This window comes from Phyllobates terribilis, unplaced genomic scaffold, assembly GCF_046119375.1.
Source record: "Phyllobates terribilis strain yellow unplaced genomic scaffold, ASM4611937v1 Scaffold_737__1_contigs__length_740118, whole genome shotgun sequence".
Lineage (NCBI taxonomy): Eukaryota > Metazoa > Chordata > Amphibia > Anura > Dendrobatidae > Phyllobates > Phyllobates terribilis.
The window spans coordinates 305,997-324,166 of NW_027363497.1; the positions used below are offsets into that span (position 1 = coordinate 305,997).

Sequence of the window (18,170 nt, forward strand, 5' to 3'; positions counted from 1 at the left end):
TGGTGTGTGTGCAACAATATACTGAAAGGTCAATTATATTGTGCAGCTTATCTCACCACCTGTAGTTATTTAGGTGAAAGCTCCAAAATGCTTGCCTAATATGTCTGTTTATCCAAAAGGAAGTATAGAGGGAGAGCTAGATAGATAGCATTGCATTACATTACATGGCAATGCAATGCACAGTTGCTGAAGTTGAACCAAAATGAGCTTGTCATCTGGCTTCTGCAACTTTTAACATGAAAAATCCAATGAGGAGAAGAAAAGCAAAGCCAAAGAGTCCATCCCAAAATCCGACAAACAAGCCAAATGAACAAAAAGCATTGAATTCAATTCTTTCTGATTTTAGAAACTGCATTAAAGAAGGGGTGCACCGGTCCTGGAGATACTGCAATACCAGGTCAATGCGTGGAGTGGACAGAGCAAGCTCTTTTTCCATCTCCCTGTTCTAAAAATCCATTTAATATATGGTCCCCAGATAGGGGACGTATCAGATATTAAACTGATAAGAACAGATACTACACTTGATCTTAGCCAAAAGGCCGAGAAGCGATAACCAGAATTGGTTTCCGACTACGGTGCCACCCAAGGATTCTGAAAAGTCCATTTGTGGAGATGGCCACCTGGACTCCCGTTAAGAAGACATGCTGTCAACCTCTAGATCCCTCACATGCCTGCACTTTTCGGCTTGCTGCTGCTGCAATCCACGCGTTTTAGATCTGCATAACTCCACCTCTTTTAGCACAGTACCCTCAACCCCCGGCTGTTCCCACCCGCCTCAACACCGTTGGAAGGGAGGAGAACCAATTAAGGCGGGGGGGGGTGGAACGAGCAGCTGTCTACCCTTAGCAGGAGGGTTGCTGATTAATTACCTCTCCTGCTGCTGCTGCTGCTGCTGGCTGTCCAGCAGCAGACTGAAGGTGGCTGCTGCTGTGCGCAGGTATATAAAGGCTCAGAGCCTATTATGACACGCGCAGCCAGCGTTCCATTGCCACATTCCGTCTACTGCAGGCGGGATACCTGGATGGCTGAATGTCACTGAGAAGCTCACAGAGACCGCCATAAGCAACAGTTTAAAAGAATGCCACAGACTAATCAACCAAACTTTTTGGGTTGGTTTCTCTTTTATAGTCTGCAGGCATTAAATGAAAGAAGTCAGTGTTCCAGCAGAGGGAGACAACGTTTCAGAAAAGGCATTGTAGCAAACCAAAAAAGAAATTTTAAGCGCAGCAGAGTAACCAGCTCACATACCTGTTAGCTCAGGTGAGTTTAAAAGGCTGCTGTTGATAACAAGGGCATTTGCTAAATAGATGGTGTGTGTGCAACAATATACTGAAAGGTCAATTATATTGTGCAGCTTATCTCACCACCTGTAGTTATTTAGGTGAAAGCTCCAAAATGCTTGCCTAATATGTCTGTTTATCCAAAAGGAAGTATAGAGGGAGAGCTAGATAGATAGCATTGCATTACATTACATGGCAATGCAATGCACAGTTGCTGAAGTTGAACCAAAATGAGCTTGTCATCTGGCTTCTGCAACTTTTAACATGAAAAATCCAATGAGGAGAAGAAAAGCAAAGCCAAAGAGTCCATTCCAAAATCCGACAAACAAGCCAAATGAACAAAAAGCATTGAATTCAATTCTTTCTGATTTTAGAAACTGCATTAAAGAAGGGGTGCACCGGTCCTGGAGATACTGCAATACCAGGTCAATGCGTGGAGTGGACAGAGCAAGCTCTTTTTCCATCTCCCTGTTCTAAAAATCCATTTAATATATGGTCCCCAGATAGGGGACGTATCAGATATTAAACTGATAAGAACAGATACTACACTTGATCTTAGCCAAAAGGCCGAGAAGCGATAACCAGAATTGGTTTCCGACTACGGTGCCACCCAAGGATTCTGAAAAGTCCATTTGTGGAGATGGCCACCTGGACTCCCGTTAAGAAGACATGCTGTCAACCTCTAGATCCCTCACATGCCTGCACTTTTCGGCTTGCTGCTGCTGCAATCCACGCGTTTTAGATCTGCATAACTCCACCTCTTTTAGCACAGTACCCTCAACCCCCGGCTGTTCCCACCCGCCTCAACACCGTTGGAAGGGAGGAGAACCAATTAAGGCGGGGGGGGGGGGGTGGAACGAGCAGCTGTCTACCCTTAGCAGGAGGGTTGCTGATTAATTACCTCTCCTGCTGCTGCTGCTGCTGCTGGCTGTCCAGCAGCAGACTGAAGGTGGCTGCTGCTGTGCGCAGGTATATAAAGGCTGAGAGCCTATTATGACACGCGCAGCCAGCGTTCCATTGCCACATTCCGTCTACTGCAGGCGGGATACCTGGATGGCTGAATGTCACTGAGAAGCTCACAGAGACCGCCATAAGCAACAGTTTAAAAGAATGCCACAGACTAATCAACCAAACTTTTTGGGTTGGTTTCTCTTTTATAGTCTGCAGGCATTAAATGAAAGAAGTCAGTGTTCCAGCAGAGGGAGACAACGTTTCAGAAAAGGCATTGTAGCAAACCAAAAAAGAAATTTTAAGCGCAGCAGAGTAACCAGCTCACATACCTGTTAGCTCAGGTGAGTTTAAAAGGCTGCTGTTGATAACAAGGGCATTTGCTAAATAGATGGTGTGTGTGCAACAATATACTGAAAGGTCAATTATATTGTGCAGCTTATCTCACCACCTGTAGTTATTTAGGTGAAAGCTCCAAAATGCTTGCCTAATATGTCTGTTTATCCAAAAGGAAGTATAGAGGGAGAGCTAGATAGATAGCATTGCATTACATTACATGGCAATGCAATGCACAGTTGCTGAAGTTGAACCAAAATGAGCTTGTCATCTGGCTTCTGCAACTTTTAACATGAAAAATCCAATGAGGAGAAGAAAAGCAAAGCCAAAGAGTCCATCCCAAAATCCGACAAACAAGCCAAATGAACAAAAAGCATTGAATTCAATTCTTTCTGATTTTAGAAACTGCATTAAAGAAGGGGTGCACCGGTCCTGGAGATACTGCAATACCAGGTCAATGCGTGGAGTGGACAGAGCAAGCTCTTTTTCCATCTCCCTGTTCTAAAAATCCATTTAATATATGGTCCCCAGATAGGGGACGTATCAGATATTAAACTGATAAGAACAGATACTACACTTGATCTTAGCCAAAAGGCCGAGAAGCGATAACCAGAATTGGTTTCCGACTACGGTGCCACCCAAGGATTCTGAAAAGTCCATTTGTGGAGATGGCCACCTGGACTCCCGTTAAGAAGACATGCTGTCAACCTCTAGATCCCTCACATGCCTGCACTTTTCGGCTTGCTGCTGCTGCAATCCACGCGTTTTAGATCTGCATAACTCCACCTCTTTTAGCACAGTACCCTCAACCCCCGGCTGTTCCCACCCGCCTCAACACCGTTGGAAGGGAGGAGAACCAATTAAGGCGGGGGGGGGGGTGGAACGAGCAGCTGTCTACCCTTAGCAGGAGGGTTGCTGATTAATTACCTCTCCTGCTGCTGCTGCTGCTGCTGGCTGTCCAGCAGCAGACTGAAGGTGGCTGCTGCTGTGCGCAGGTATATAAAGGCTCAGAGCCTATTATGACACGCGCAGCCAGCGTTCCATTGCCACATTCCGTCTACTGCAGGCGGGATACCTGGATGGCTGAATGTCACTGAGAAGCTCACAGAGACCGCCATAAGCAACAGTTTAAAAGAATGCCACAGACTAATCAACCAAACTTTTTGGGTTGGTTTCTCTTTTATAGTCTGCAGGCATTAAATGAAAGAAGTCAGTGTTCCAGCAGAGGGAGACAACGTTTCAGAAAAGGCATTGTAGCAAACCAAAAAAGAAATTTTAAGCGCAGCAGAGTAACCAGCTCACATACCTGTTAGCTCAGGTGAGTTTAAAAGGCTGCTGTTGATAACAAGGGCATTTGCTAAATAGATGGTGTGTGTGCAACAATATACTGAAAGGTCAATTATATTGTGCAGCTTATCTCACCACCTGTAGTTATTTAGGTGAAAGCTCCAAAATGCTTGCCTAATATGTCTGTTTATCCAAAAGGAAGTATAGAGGGAGAGCTAGATAGATATCATTGCATTACATTACATGGCAATGCAATGCACAGTTGCTGAAGTTGAACCAAAATGAGCTTGTCATCTGGCTTCTGCAACTTTTAACATGAAAAATCCAATGAGGAGAAGAAAAGCAAAGCCAAAGAGTCCATCCCAAAATCCGACAAACAAGCCAAATGAACAAAAAGCATTGAATTCAATTCTTTCTGATTTTAGAAACTGCATTAAAGAAGGGGTGCACCGGTCCTGGAGATACTGCAATACCAGGTCAATGCGTGGAGTGGACAGAGCAAGCTCTTTTTCCATCTCCCTGTTCTAAAAATCCATTTAATATATGGTCCCCAGATAGGGGACGTATCAGATATTAAACTGATAAGAACAGATACTACACTTGATCTTAGCCAAAAGGCCGAGAAGCGATAACCAGAATTGGTTTCCGACTACGGTGCCACCCAAGGATTCTGAAAAGTCCATTTGTGGAGATGGCCACCTGGACTCCCGTTAAGAAGACATGCTGTCAACCTCTAGATCCCTCACATGCCTGCACTTTTCGGCTTGCTGCTGCTGCAATCCACGCGTTTTAGATCTGCATAACTCCACCTCTTTTAGCACAGTACCCTCAACCCCCGGCTGTTCCCACCCGCCTCAACACCGTTGGAAGGGAGGAGAACCAATTAAGGCGGGGGGGGGGTGGAACGAGCAGCTGTCTACCCTTAGCAGGAGGGTTGCTGATTAATTACCTCTCCTGCTGCTGCTGCTGCTGCTGGCTGTCCAGCAGCAGACTGAAGGTGGCTGCTGCTGTGCGCAGGTATATAAAGGCTCAGAGCCTATTATGACACGCGCAGCCAGCGTTCCATTGCCACATTCCGTCTACTGCAGGCGGGATACCTGGATGGCTGAATGTCACTGAGAAGCTCACAGAGACCGCCATAAGCAACAGTTTAAAAGAATGCCACAGACTAATCAACCAAACTTTTTGGGTTGGTTTCTCTTTTATAGTCTGCAGGCATTAAATGAAAGAAGTCAGTGTTCCAGCAGAGGGAGACAACGTTTCAGAAAAGGCATTGTAGCAAACCAAAAAAGAAATTTTAAGCGCAGCAGAGTAACCAGCTCACATACCTGTTAGCTCAGGTGAGTTTAAAAGGCTGCTGTTGATAACAAGGGCATTTGCTAAATAGATGGTGTGTGTGCAACAATATACTGAAAGGTCAATTATATTGTGCAGCTTATCTCACCACCTGTAGTTATTTAGGTGAAAGCTCCAAAATGCTTGCCTAATATGTCTGTTTATCCAAAAGGAAGTATAGAGGGAGAGCTAGATAGATAGCATTGCATTACATTACATGGCAATGCAATGCACAGTTGCTGAAGTTGAACCAAAATGAGCTTGTCATCTGGCTTCTGCAACTTTTAACATGAAAAATCCAATGAGGAGAAGAAAAGCAAAGCCAAAGAGTCCATTCCAAAATCCGACAAACAAGCCAAATGAACAAAAAGCATTGAATTCAATTCTTTCTGATTTTAGAAACTGCATTAAAGAAGGGGTGCACCGGTCCTGGAGATACTGCAATACCAGGTCAATGCGTGGAGTGGACAGAGCAAGCTCTTTTTCCATCTCCCTGTTCTAAAAATCCATTTAATATATGGTCCCCAGATAGGGGACGTATCAGATATTAAACTGATAAGAACAGATACTACACTTGATCTTAGCCAAAAGGCCGAGAAGCGATAACCAGAATTGGTTTCCGACTACGGTGCCACCCAAGGATTCTGAAAAGTCCATTTGTGGAGATGGCCACCTGGACTCCCGTTAAGAAGACATGCTGTCAACCTCTAGATCCCTCACATGCCTGCACTTTTCGGCTTGCTGCTGCTGCAATCCACGCGTTTTAGATCTGCATAACTCCACCTCTTTTAGCACAGTACCCTCAACCCCCGGCTGTTCCCACCCGCCTCAACACCGTTGGAAGGGAGGAGAACCAATTAAGGCGGGGGGGGGGGGGTGGAACGAGCAGCTGTCTACCCTTAGCAGGAGGGTTGCTGATTAATTACCTCTCCTGCTGCTGCTGCTGCTGCTGGCTGTCCAGCAGCAGACTGAAGGTGGCTGCTGCTGTGCGCAGGTATATAAAGGCTGAGAGCCTATTATGACACGCGCAGCCAGCGTTCCATTGCCACATTCCGTCTACTGCAGGCGGGATACCTGGATGGCTGAATGTCACTGAGAAGCTCACAGAGACCGCCATAAGCAACAGTTTAAAAGAATGCCACAGACTAATCAACCAAACTTTTTGGGTTGGTTTCTCTTTTATAGTCTGCAGGCATTAAATGAAAGAAGTCAGTGTTCCAGCAGAGGGAGACAACGTTTCAGAAAAGGCATTGTAGCAAACCAAAAAAGAAATTTTAAGCGCAGCAGAGTAACCAGCTCACATACCTGTTAGCTCAGGTGAGTTTAAAAGGCTGCTGTTGATAACAAGGGCATTTGCTAAATAGATGGTGTGTGTGCAACAATATACTGAAAGGTCAATTATATTGTGCAGCTTATCTCACCACCTGTAGTTATTTAGGTGAAAGCTCCAAAATGCTTGCCTAATATGTCTGTTTATCCAAAAGGAAGTATAGAGGGAGAGCTAGATAGATAGCATTGCATTACATTACATGGCAATGCAATGCACAGTTGCTGAAGTTGAACCAAAATGAGCTTGTCATCTGGCTTCTGCAACTTTTAACATGAAAAATCCAATGAGGAGAAGAAAAGCAAAGCCAAAGAGTCCATCCCAAAATCCGACAAACAAGCCAAATGAACAAAAAGCATTGAATTCAATTCTTTCTGATTTTAGAAACTGCATTAAAGAAGGGGTGCACCGGTCCTGGAGATACTGCAATACCAGGTCAATGCGTGGAGTGGACAGAGCAAGCTCTTTTTCCATCTCCCTGTTCTAAAAATCCATTTAATATATGGTCCCCAGATAGGGGACGTATCAGATATTAAACTGATAAGAACAGATACTACACTTGATCTTAGCCAAAAGGCCGAGAAGCGATAACCAGAATTGGTTTCCGACTACGGTGCCACCCAAGGATTCTGAAAAGTCCATTTGTGGAGATGGCCACCTGGACTCCCGTTAAGAAGACATGCTGTCAACCTCTAGATCCCTCACATGCCTGCACTTTTCGGCTTGCTGCTGCTGCAATCCACGCGTTTTAGATCTGCATAACTCCACCTCTTTTAGCACAGTACCCTCAACCCCCGGCTGTTCCCACCCGCCTCAACACCGTTGGAAGGGAGGAGAACCAATTAAGGCGGGGGGGTGGGTGGAACGAGCAGCTGTCTACCCTTAGCAGGAGGGTTGCTGATTAATTACCTCTCCTGCTGCTGCTGCTGCTGCTGGCTGTCCAGCAGCAGACTGAAGGTGGCTGCTGCTGTGCGCAGGTATATAAAGGCTCAGAGCCTATTATGACACGCGCAGCCAGCGTTCCATTGCCACATTCCGTCTACTGCAGGCGGGATACCTGGATGGCTGAATGTCACTGAGAAGCTCACAGAGACCGCCATAAGCAACAGTTTAAAAGAATGCCACAGACTAATCAACCAAACTTTTTGGGTTGGTTTCTCTTTTATAGTCTGCAGGCATTAAATGAAAGAAGTCAGTGTTCCAGCAGAGGGAGACAACGTTTCAGAAAAGGCATTGTAGCAAACCAAAAAAGAAATTTTAAGCGCAGCAGAGTAACCAGCTCACATACCTGTTAGCTCAGGTGAGTTTAAAAGGCTGCTGTTGATAACAAGGGCATTTGCTAAATAGATGGTGTGTGTGCAACAATATACTGAAAGGTCAATTATATTGTGCAGCTTATCTCACCACCTGTAGTTATTTAGGTGAAAGCTCCAAAATGCTTGCCTAATCTGTCTGTTTATCCAAAAGGAAGTATAGAGGGAGAGCTAGATAGATAGCATTGCATTACATTACATGGCAATGCAATGCACAGTTGCTGAAGTTGAACCAAAATGAGCTTGTCATCTGGCTTCTGCAACTTTTAACATGAAAAATCCAATGAGGAGAAGAAAAGCAAAGCCAAAGAGTCCATCCCAAAATCCGACAAACAAGCCAAATGAACAAAAAGCATTGAATTCAATTCTTTCTGATTTTAGAAACTGCATTAAAGAAGGGGTGCACCGGTCCTGGAGATACTGCAACACCGGGTCAATGCGTGGAGTGGACAGAGCAAGCTCTTTTTCCATCTCCCTGTTCTAAAAATCCATTTAATATATGGTCCCCAGATAGGGGACGTATCAGATATTAAACTGATAAGAACAGATACTACACTTGATCTTAGCCAAAAGGCCGAGAAGCGATAACCAGAATTGGTTTCCGACTACGGTGCCACCCAAGGATTCTGAAAAGTCCATTTGTGGAGATGGCCACCTGGACTCCCGTTAAGAAGACATGCTGTCAACCTCTAGATCCCTCACATGCCTGCACTTTTCGGCTTGCTGCTGCTGCAATCCACGCGTTTTAGATCTGCATAACTCCACCTCTTTTAGCACAGTACCCTCAACCCCCGGCTGTTCCCACCCGCCTCAACACCGTTGGAAGGGAGGAGAACCAATTAAGGCGGGGGGGGGGGGGTGGAACGAGCAGCTGTCTACCCTTAGCAGGAGGGTTGCTGATTAATTACCTCTCCTGCTGCTGCTGCTGCTGCTGGCTGTCCAGCAGCAGACTGAAGGTGGCTGCTGCTGTGCGCAGGTATATAAAGGCTCAGAGCCTATTATGACACGCGCAGCCAGCGTTCCATTGCCACATTCCGTCTACTGCAGGCGGGATACCTGGATGGCTGAATGTCACTGAGAAGCTCACAGAGACCGCCATAAGCAACAGTTTAAAAGAATGCCACAGACTAATCAACCAAACTTTTTGGGTTGGTTTCTCTTTTATAGTCTGCAGGCATTAAATGAAAGAAGTCAGTGTTCCAGCAGAGGGAGACAACGTTTCAGAAAAGGCATTGTAGCAAACCAAAAAAGAAATTTTAAGCGCAGCAGAGTAACCAGCTCACATACCTGTTAGCTCAGGTGAGTTTAAAAGGCTGCTGTTGATAACAAGGGCATTTGCTAAATAGATGGTGTGTGTGCAACAATATACTGAAAGGTCAATTATATTGTGCAGCTTATCTCACCACCTGTAGTTATTTAGGTGAAAGCTCCAAAATGCTTGCCTAATATGTCTGTTTATCCAAAAGGAAGTACAGAGGGAGAGCTAGATAGATAGCATTGCATTACATTACATGGCAATGCAATGCACAGTTGCTGAAGTTGAACCAAAATGAGCTTGTCATCTGGCTTCTGCAACTTTTAACATGAAAAATCCAATGAGGAGAAGAAAAGCAAAGCCAAAGAGTCCATCCCAAAATCCGACAAACAAGCCAAATGAACAAAAAGCATTGAATTCAATTCTTTCTGATTTTAGAAACTGCATTAAAGAAGGGGTGCACCGGTCCTGGAGATACTGCAATACCAAGTCAATGCGTGGAGTGGACAGAGCAAGCTCTTTTTCCATCTCCCTGTTCTAAAAATCCATTTAATATATGGTCCCCAGATAGGGGACGTATCAGATATTAAACTGATAAGAACAGATACTACACTTGATCTTAGCCAAAAGGCCGAGAAGCGATAACCAGAATTGGTTTCCGACTACGGTGCCACCCAAGGATTCTGAAAAGTCCATTTGTGGAGATGGCCACCTGGACTCCCGTTAAGAAGACATGCTGTCAACCTCTAGATCCCTCACATGCCTGCACTTTTCGGCTTGCTGCTGCTGCAATCCACGCGTTTTAGATCTGCATAACTCCACCTCTTTTAGCACAGTACCCTCAACCCCCGGCTGTTCCCACCCGCCTCAACACCGTTGGAAGGGAGGAGAACCAATTAAGGCGGGGGGGTGGGGGGGTGGAACGAGCAGCTGTCTACCCTTAGCAGGAGGGTTGCTGATTAAATACCTCTCCTGCTGCTGCTGCTGCTGCTGGCTGTCCAGCAGCAGACTGAAGGTGGCTGCTGCTGTGCGCAGGTATATAAAGGCTCAGAGCCTATTATGACACGCGCAGCCAGCGTTCCATTGCCACATTCCGTCTACTGCAGGCGGGATACCTGGATGGCTGAATGTCACTGAGAAGCTCACAGAGACCGCCATAAGCAACAGTTTAAAAGAATGCCACAGACTAATCAACCAAACTTTTTGTGTTTGTTTCTCTTTTATAGTCTGCAGGCATTAAATGAAAGAAGTCAGTGTTCCAGCAGAGGGAGACAACGTTTCAGAAAAGGCATTGTAGCAAACCAAAAAAGAAATTTTAAGCGCAGCAGAGTAACCAGCTCACATACCTGTTAGCTCAGGTGAGTTTAAAAGGCTGCTGTTGATAACAAGGGCATTTGCTAAATAGATGGTGTGTGTGCAACAATATACTGAAAGGTCAATTATATTGTGCAGCTTATCTCACCACCTGTAGTTATTTAGGTGAAAGCTCCAAAATGCTTGCCTAATATGTCTGTTTATCCAAAAGGAAGTATAGAGGGAGAGCTAGATAGATAGCATTGCATTACATTACATGGCAATGCAATGCACAGTTGCTGAAGTTGAACCAAAATGAGCTTGTCATCTGGCTTCTGCAACTTTTAACATGAAAAATCCAATGAGGAGAAGAAAAGCAAAGCCAAAGAGTCCATCCCAAAATCCGACAAACAAGCCAAATGAACAAAAAGCATTGAATTCAATTCTTTCTGATTTTAGAAACTGCATTAAAGAAGGGGTGCACCGGTCCTGGAGATACTGCAATACCAGGTCAATGCGTGGAGTGGACAGAGCAAGCTCTTTTTCCATCTCCCTGTTCTAAAAATCCATTTAATATATGGTCCCCAGATAGGGGACGTATCAGATATTAAACTGATAAGAACAGATACTACACTTGATCTTAGCCAAAAGGCCGAGAAGCGATAACCAGAATTGGTTTCCGACTACGGTGCCACCCAAGGATTCTGAAAAGTCCATTTGTGGAGATGGCCACCTGGACTCCCGTTAAGAAGACATGCTGTCAACCTCTAGATCCCTCACATGCCTGCACTTTTCGGCTTGCTGCTGCTGCAATCCACGCGTTTTAGATCTGCATAACTCCACCTCTTTTAGCACAGTACCCTCAACCCCCGGCTGTTCCCACCCGCCTCAACACCGTTGGAAGGGAGGAGAACCAATTAAGGCGGGGGGGGGGTGGAACGAGCAGCTGTCTACCCTTAGCAGGAGGGTTGCTGATTAATTACCTCTCCTGCTGCTGCTGCTGCTGCTGGCTGTCCAGCAGCAGACTGAAGGTGGCTGCTGCTGTGCGCAGGTATATAAAGGCTCAGAGCCTATTATGACACGCGCAGCCAGCGTTCCATTGCCACATTCCATCTACTGCAGGCGGGATACCTGGATGGCTGAATGTCACTGAGAAGCTCACAGACACCGCCTTAAGCAACAGTTTAAAAGAATGCCACAGACTAATCAACCAAACTTTTTGGGTTGGTTTCTCTTTTATAGTCTGCAGGCATAAAATGAAAGAAGTCAGTGTTCCAGCAGAGGGAGACAACGTTTCAGAAAAGGCATTGTAGCAAACCAAAAAAGAAATTTTAAGCGCAGCAGAGTAACCAGCTCACATACCTGTTAGCTCAGGTGAGTTTAAAAGGCTGCTGTTGATAACAAGGGCATTTGCTAAATAGATGGTGTGTGTGCAACAATATACTGAAAGGTCAATTATATTGTGCAGCTTATCTCACCACCTGTAGTTATTTAGGTGAAAGCTCCAAAATGCTTGCCTAATATGTCTGTTTATCCAAAAGGAAGTATAGAGGGAGAGCTAGATAGATAGCATTGCATTACATTACATAGCAATGCAATGCACAGTTGCTGAAGTTGAACCAAAATGAGCTTGTCATCTGGCTTCTGCAACTTTTAACATGAAAAATCCAATGAGGAGAAGAAAAGCAAAGCCAAAGAGTCCATCCCAAAATCCGACAAACAAGCCAAATGAACAAAAAGCATTGAATTCAATTCTTTCTGATTTTAGAAACTGCATTAAAGAAGGGGTGCACCGGTCCTGGAGATACTGCAATACCAGGTCAATGCGTGGAGTGGACAGAGCAAGCTCTTTTTCCATCTCCCTGTTCTAAAAATCCATTTAATATATGGTCCCCAGATAGGGGACGTATCAGATATTAAACTGATAAGAACAGATACTACACTTGATCTTAGCCAAAAGGCCGAGAAGCGATAACCAGAATTGGTTTCCGACTACGGTGCCACCCAAGGATTCTGAAAAGTCCATTTGTGGAGATGGCCACCTGGACTCCCGTTAAGAAGACATGCTGTCAACCTCTAGATCCCTCACATGCCTGCACTTTTCGGCTTGCTGCTGCTGCAATCCACGCGTTTTAGATCTGCATAACTCCACCTCTTTTAGCACAGTACCCTCAACCCCCGGCTGTTCCCACCCGCCTCAACACCGTTGGAAGGGAGGAGAACCAATTAAGGCGGGGGGGGGGGGTGTGGAACGAGCAGCTGTCTACCCTTAGCAGGAGGGTTGCTGATTAATTACCTCTCCTGCTGCTGCTGCTGCTGCTGGCTGTCCAGCAGCAGACTGAAGGTGGCTGCTGCTGTGCGCAGGTATATAAAGGCTCAGAGCCTATTATGACACGCGCAGCCAGCGTTCCATTGCCACATTCCGTCTACTGCAGGCGGGATACCTGGATGGCTGAATGTCACTGAGAAGCTCACAGAGACCGCCATAAGCAACAGTTTAAAAGAATGCCACAGACTAATCAACCAAACTTTTTGGGTTGGTTTCTCTTTTATAGTCTGCAGGCATTAAATGAAAGAAGTCAGTGTTCCAGCAGAGGGAGACAACGTTTCAGAAAAGGCATTGTAGCAAACCAAAAAAGAAATTTTAAGCGCAGCAGAGTAACCAGCTCACATACCTGTTAGCTCAGGTGAGTTTAAAAGGCTGCTGTTGATAACAAGGGCATTTGCTAAATAGATGGTGTGTGTGCAACAATATACTGAAAGGTCAATTATATTGTGCAGCTTATCTCACCACCTGTAGTTATTTAGGTGAAAGCTCCAAAATGCTTGCCTAATATGTCTGTTTATCCAAAAGGAAGTATAGAGGGAGAGCTAGATAGATAGCATTGCATTACATTACATGGCAATGCAATGCACAGTTGCTGAAGTTGAACCAAAATGAGCTTGTCATCTGGCTTCTGCAACTTTTAACATGAAAAATCCAATGAGGAGAAGAAAAGCAAAGCCAAAGAGTCCATCCCAAAATCCGACAAACAAGCCAAATGAACAAAAAGCATTGAATTCAATTCTTTCTGATTTTAGAAACTGCATTAAAGAAGGGGTGCACCGGTCCTGGAGATACTGCAATACCAGGTCAATGCGTGGAGTGGACAGAGCAAGCTCTTTTTCCATCTCCCTGTTCTAAAAATCCATTTAATATATGGTCCCCAGATAGGGGACGTATCAGATATTAAACTGATAAGAACAGATACTACACTTGATCTTAGCCAAAAGGCCGAGAAGCGATAACCAGAATTGGTTTCCGACTACGGTGCCACCCAAGGATTCTGAAAAGTCCATTTGTGGAGATGGCCACCTGGACTCCCGTTAAGAAGACATGCTGTCAACCTCTAGATCCCTCACATGCCTGCACTTTTCGGCTTGCTGCTGCTGCAATCCACGCGTTTTAGATCTGCATAACTCCACCTCTTTTAGCACAGTACCCTCAACCCCCGGCTGTTCCCACCCGCCTCAACACCGTTGGAAGGGAGGAGAACCAATTAAGGCGGGGGGGGGGGGTGAAACGAGCAGCTGTCTACCCTTAGCAGGACGGTTGCTGATTAATTACCTCTCCTGCTGCTGCTGCTGCTGGCTGTCCAGCAGCAGACTGAAGGTGGCTGCTGCTGTGCGCAGGTATATAAAGGCTCAGAGCCTATTATGACACGCGCAGCCAGCGTTCCATTGCCACATTCCGTCTACTGCAGGCGGGATACCTGGATGGCTGAATGTCACTGAGAAGCTCACAGAGACCGCCATAAGCAACAGTTTAAAAGAATGCCACAGACTAATCAACCAAACTTTTTGGGTTGGTTTCTCTTTTATAGTCTGCAGGCATTAAATGAAAGAAGTCAGTGTTCCAGCAGAGGGAGACAACGTTTCAGAAAAGGCATTGTAGCAAACCAAAAAAGAAATTTTAAGCGCAGCAGAGTAACCAGCTCACATACCTGTTAGCTCAGATGAGTTTAAAAGGCTGCTGTTGATAACAAGGGCATTTGCTAAATAGATGGTGTGTGTGCAACAATATACTGAAAGGTCAATTATATTGTGCAGCTTATCTCACCACCTGTAGTTATTTAGGTGAAAGCTCCAAAATGCTTGCCTAATATGTCTGTTTATCCAAAAGGAAGTATAGAGGGAGAGCTAGATAGATAGCATTGCATTACATTACATGGCAATGCAATGCACAGTTGCTGAAGTTGAACCAAAATGAGCTTGTCATCTGGCTTCTGCAACTTTTAACATGAAAAATCCAATGAGGAGAAGAAAAGCAAAGCCAAAGAGTCCATCCCAAAATCCGACAAACAAGCCAAATGAACAAAAAGCATTGAATTCAATTCTTTCTGATTTTAGAAACTGCATTAAAGAAGGGGTGCACCGGTCCTGGAGATACTGCAATACCAGGTCAATGCGTGGAGTGGACAGAGCAAGCTCTTTTTCCATCTCCCTGTTCTAAAAATCCATTTAATATATGGTCCCCAGATAGGGGACGTATCAGATATTAAACTGATAAGAACAGATACTACACTTGATCTTAGCCAAAAGGCCGAGGAGCGATAACCAGAATTGGTTTCCGACTACGGTGCCACCCAAGGATTCTGAAAAGTCCATTTGTGGAGATGGCCACCTGGACTCCCGTTAAGAAGACATGCTGTCAACCTCTAGATCCCTCACATGCCTGCACTTTTCGGCTTGCTGCTGCTGCAATCCACGCGTTTTAGATCTGCATAACTCCACCTCTTTTAGCACAGTACCCTCAACCCCCGGCTGTTCCCACCCGCCTCAACACCGTTGGAAGGGAGGAGAACCAATTAAGGCGGGGGGGGGGGTGGAACGAGCAGCTGTCTACCCTTAGCAGGAGGGTTGCTGATTAATTACCTCTCCTGCTGCTGCTGCTGCTGGCTGTCCAGCAGCAGACTGAAGGTGGCTGCTGCTGTGCGCAGGTATATAAAGGCTCAGAGCCTATTATGACACGCGCAGCCAGCGTTCCATTGCCCCATTCCGTCTACTGCAGGCGGGATACCTGGATGGCTGAATGTCACTGAGAAGCTCACAGAGACCGCCATAAGCAACAGTTTAAAAGAATGCCACAGACTAATCAACCAAACTTTTTGGGTTGGTTTCTCTTTTATAGTCTGCAGGCATTAAATGAAAGAAGTCAGTGTTCCAGCAGAGGGAGACAACGTTTCAGAAAAGGCATTGTAGCAAACCAAAAAAGAAATTTTAAGCGCAGCAGAGTAACCAGCTCACATACCTGTTAGCTCAGGTGAGTTTAAAAGGCTGCTGTTGATAACAAGGGCATTTGCTAAATAGACAGTGTGTGTGCAACAATATACTGAAAGGTCAATTATATTGTGCAGCTTATCTCACCACCTGTAGTTATTTAGGTGAAAGCTCCAAAATGCTTGCCTAATATGTCTGTTTATCCAAAAGGAAGTATAGAGGGAGAGCTAGATAGATAGCATTGCATTACATTACATGGCAATGCAATGCACAGTTGCTGAAGTTGAACCAAAATGAGCTTGTCATCTGGCTTCTGCAACTTTTAACATGAAAAATCCAATGAGGAGAAGAAAAGCAAAGCCAGAGTCCATCCCAAAATCCGACAAACAAGCCAAATGAACAAAAAGCATTGAATTCAATTCTTTCTGATTTTAGAAACTGCATTAAAGAAGGGGTGCACCGGTCCTGGAGATACTGCAATACCAGGTCAATGCGTGGAGTGGACAGAGCAAGCTCTTTTTCCATCTCCCTGTTCTAAAAATCCATTTAATATATGGTCCCCAGATAGGGGACGTATCAGATATTAAACTGATAAGAACAGATACTACACTTGATCTTAGCCAAAAGGCCGAGAAGCGATAACCAGAATTGGTTTCCGACTACGGTGCCACCCAACGATTCTGAAAAGTCCATTTGTGGAGATGGCCACCTGGACTCCCGTTAAGAAGACATGCTGTCAACCTCTAGATCCCTCACATGCCTGCACTTTTCGGCTTGCTGCTGCTGCAATCCACGCGTTTTAGATCTGCATAACTCCACCTCTTTTAGCACAGTACCCTCAACCCCCGGCTGTTCCCACCCGCCTCAACACCGTTGGAAGGGAGGAGAACCAATTAAGGCGGGGGGGGGGGTGGAACGAGCAGCTGTCTACCCTTAGCAGGAGGGTTGCTGATTAATTACCTCTCCTGCTGCTGCTGCTGCTGGCTGTCCAGCAGCAGACTGAAGGTGGCTGCTGCTGTGCGCAGGTATATAAAGGCTCAGAGCCTATTATGACACGCGCAGCCAGCGTTCCATTGCCACATTCCGTCTACTGCAGGCGGGATACCTGGATGGCTGAATGTCACTGAGAAGCTCACAGAGACCGCCATAAGCAACAGTTTAAAAGAATGCCATAGACTAATCAACCAAACTTTTTGGGTTGGTTTCTCTTTTATAGTCTGCAGGCATTAAATGAAAGAAGTCAGTGTTCCAGCAGAGGGAGACAACGTTTCAGAAAAGGCATTGTAGCAAACCAAAAAAGAAATTTTAAGCGCAGCAGAGTAACCAGCTCACATACCTGTTAGCTCAGGTGAGTTTAAAAGGCTGCTGTTGATAACAAGGGCATTTGCTAAATAGATGGTGTGTGTGCAACAATATACTGAAAGGTCAATTATATTGTGCAGCTTATCTCACCACCTGTAGTTATTTAGGTGAAAGCTCCAAAATGCTTGCCTAATATGTCTGTTTATCCAAAAGGAAGTATAGAGGGAGAGCTAGATAGATAGCATTGCATTACATTACATGGCAATGCAATGCACAGTTGCTGAAGTTGAACCAAAATGAGCTTGTCATCTGGCTTCTGCAACTTTTAACATGAAAAATCCAATGAGGAGAAGAAAAGCAAAGCCAAAGAGTCCATCCCAAAATCCGACAAACAAGCCAAATGAACAAAAAGCATTGAATTCAATTCTTTCTGATTTTAGAAACTGCATTAAAGAAGGGGTGCACCGGTCCTGGAGATACTGCAATACCAGGACAATGCGTGGAGTGGACAGAGCAAGCTCTTTTTCCATCTCCCTGTTCTAAAAATCCATTTAATATATGGTCCCCAGATAGGGGACGTATCAGATATTAAACTGATAAGAACAGATACTACACTTGATCTTAGCCAAAAGGCCGAGAAGCGATAACCAGAATTGGTTTCCGACTACGGTGCCACCCAAGGATTCTGAAAAGTCCATTTGTGGAGATGGCCACCTGGACTCCCGTTAAGAAGACATGCTGTCAACCTCTAGATCCCTCACATGCCTGCACTTTTCGGCTTGCTGCTGCTGCAATCCACGCGTTTTAGATCTGCATAACTCCACCTCTTTTAGCACAGTACCCTCAACCCCCGGCTGTTCCCACCCGCCTCAACACCGTTGGAAGGGAGGAGAACCAATTAAGGCGGGGGGGGGGGTGGAACGAGCAGCTGTCTACCCTTAGCATGAGGGTTGCTGATTAATTACCTCTCCTGCTGCTGCTGCTGCTGGCTGTCCAGCAGCAGACTGAAGGTGGCTGCTGCTGTGCGCAGGTATATAAAGGCTCAGAGCCTATTATGACACGCGCAGCCAGCGTTCCATTGCCACATTCCGTCTACTGCAGGCGGGATACCTGGATGGCTGAATGTCACTGAGAAGCTCACAGAGACCGCCATAAGCAACAGTTTAAAAGAATGCCACAGACTAATCAACCAAACTTTTTGGGTTGGTTTCTCTTTTATAGTCTGCAGGCATTAA

The 18,170-nt window shown here is 45.4% G+C and overlaps 14 non-coding genes across 14 annotated transcripts; all 14 read right to left on the reverse strand.

Annotated features, from left to right (window-relative positions):
* Positions 1-360: 360 nt before the first annotated feature.
* LOC141238128 (U2 spliceosomal RNA) lies at positions 361-551 on the reverse strand. Its single transcript, XR_012303622.1, has one exon. It is a non-coding gene; the product is annotated as a U2 spliceosomal RNA (small nuclear RNA).
* Positions 552-1,668: 1,117 nt separating this feature from the next.
* On the reverse strand, positions 1,669-1,859 carry LOC141238129 (U2 spliceosomal RNA). Its single transcript, XR_012303623.1, has one exon. It is a non-coding gene; the product is annotated as a U2 spliceosomal RNA (small nuclear RNA).
* Positions 1,860-2,980: 1,121 nt separating this feature from the next.
* Positions 2,981-3,171, reverse strand: LOC141238130 (U2 spliceosomal RNA). Its single transcript, XR_012303624.1, has one exon. It is a non-coding gene; the product is annotated as a U2 spliceosomal RNA (small nuclear RNA).
* Positions 3,172-4,290: 1,119 nt separating this feature from the next.
* Positions 4,291-4,481, reverse strand: LOC141238131 (U2 spliceosomal RNA). Its single transcript, XR_012303625.1, has one exon. It is a non-coding gene; the product is annotated as a U2 spliceosomal RNA (small nuclear RNA).
* Positions 4,482-5,599: 1,118 nt separating this feature from the next.
* On the reverse strand, positions 5,600-5,790 carry LOC141238132 (U2 spliceosomal RNA). The gene has a single exon (XR_012303626.1). It is a non-coding gene; the product is annotated as a U2 spliceosomal RNA (small nuclear RNA).
* A 1,121-nt stretch (positions 5,791-6,911) lies between these two features.
* Positions 6,912-7,102, reverse strand: LOC141238133 (U2 spliceosomal RNA). Its single transcript, XR_012303627.1, has one exon. It is a non-coding gene; the product is annotated as a U2 spliceosomal RNA (small nuclear RNA).
* Positions 7,103-8,221: 1,119 nt separating this feature from the next.
* On the reverse strand, positions 8,222-8,412 carry LOC141238452 (U2 spliceosomal RNA). The gene has a single exon (XR_012303937.1). It is a non-coding gene; the product is annotated as a U2 spliceosomal RNA (small nuclear RNA).
* A 1,121-nt stretch (positions 8,413-9,533) lies between these two features.
* On the reverse strand, positions 9,534-9,724 carry LOC141238416 (U2 spliceosomal RNA). The gene has a single exon (XR_012303903.1). It is a non-coding gene; the product is annotated as a U2 spliceosomal RNA (small nuclear RNA).
* Positions 9,725-10,847: 1,123 nt separating this feature from the next.
* On the reverse strand, positions 10,848-11,038 carry LOC141238135 (U2 spliceosomal RNA). The gene has a single exon (XR_012303629.1). It is a non-coding gene; the product is annotated as a U2 spliceosomal RNA (small nuclear RNA).
* A 1,118-nt stretch (positions 11,039-12,156) lies between these two features.
* On the reverse strand, positions 12,157-12,347 carry LOC141238136 (U2 spliceosomal RNA). Its single transcript, XR_012303630.1, has one exon. It is a non-coding gene; the product is annotated as a U2 spliceosomal RNA (small nuclear RNA).
* A 1,122-nt stretch (positions 12,348-13,469) lies between these two features.
* LOC141238137 (U2 spliceosomal RNA) lies at positions 13,470-13,660 on the reverse strand. The gene has a single exon (XR_012303631.1). It is a non-coding gene; the product is annotated as a U2 spliceosomal RNA (small nuclear RNA).
* Positions 13,661-14,777: 1,117 nt separating this feature from the next.
* LOC141238484 (U2 spliceosomal RNA) lies at positions 14,778-14,968 on the reverse strand. Its single transcript, XR_012303967.1, has one exon. It is a non-coding gene; the product is annotated as a U2 spliceosomal RNA (small nuclear RNA).
* Positions 14,969-16,082: 1,114 nt separating this feature from the next.
* Positions 16,083-16,273, reverse strand: LOC141238138 (U2 spliceosomal RNA). Its single transcript, XR_012303632.1, has one exon. It is a non-coding gene; the product is annotated as a U2 spliceosomal RNA (small nuclear RNA).
* A 1,116-nt stretch (positions 16,274-17,389) lies between these two features.
* Positions 17,390-17,580, reverse strand: LOC141238376 (U2 spliceosomal RNA). Its single transcript, XR_012303864.1, has one exon. It is a non-coding gene; the product is annotated as a U2 spliceosomal RNA (small nuclear RNA).
* Positions 17,581-18,170: the final 590 nt, after the last annotated feature.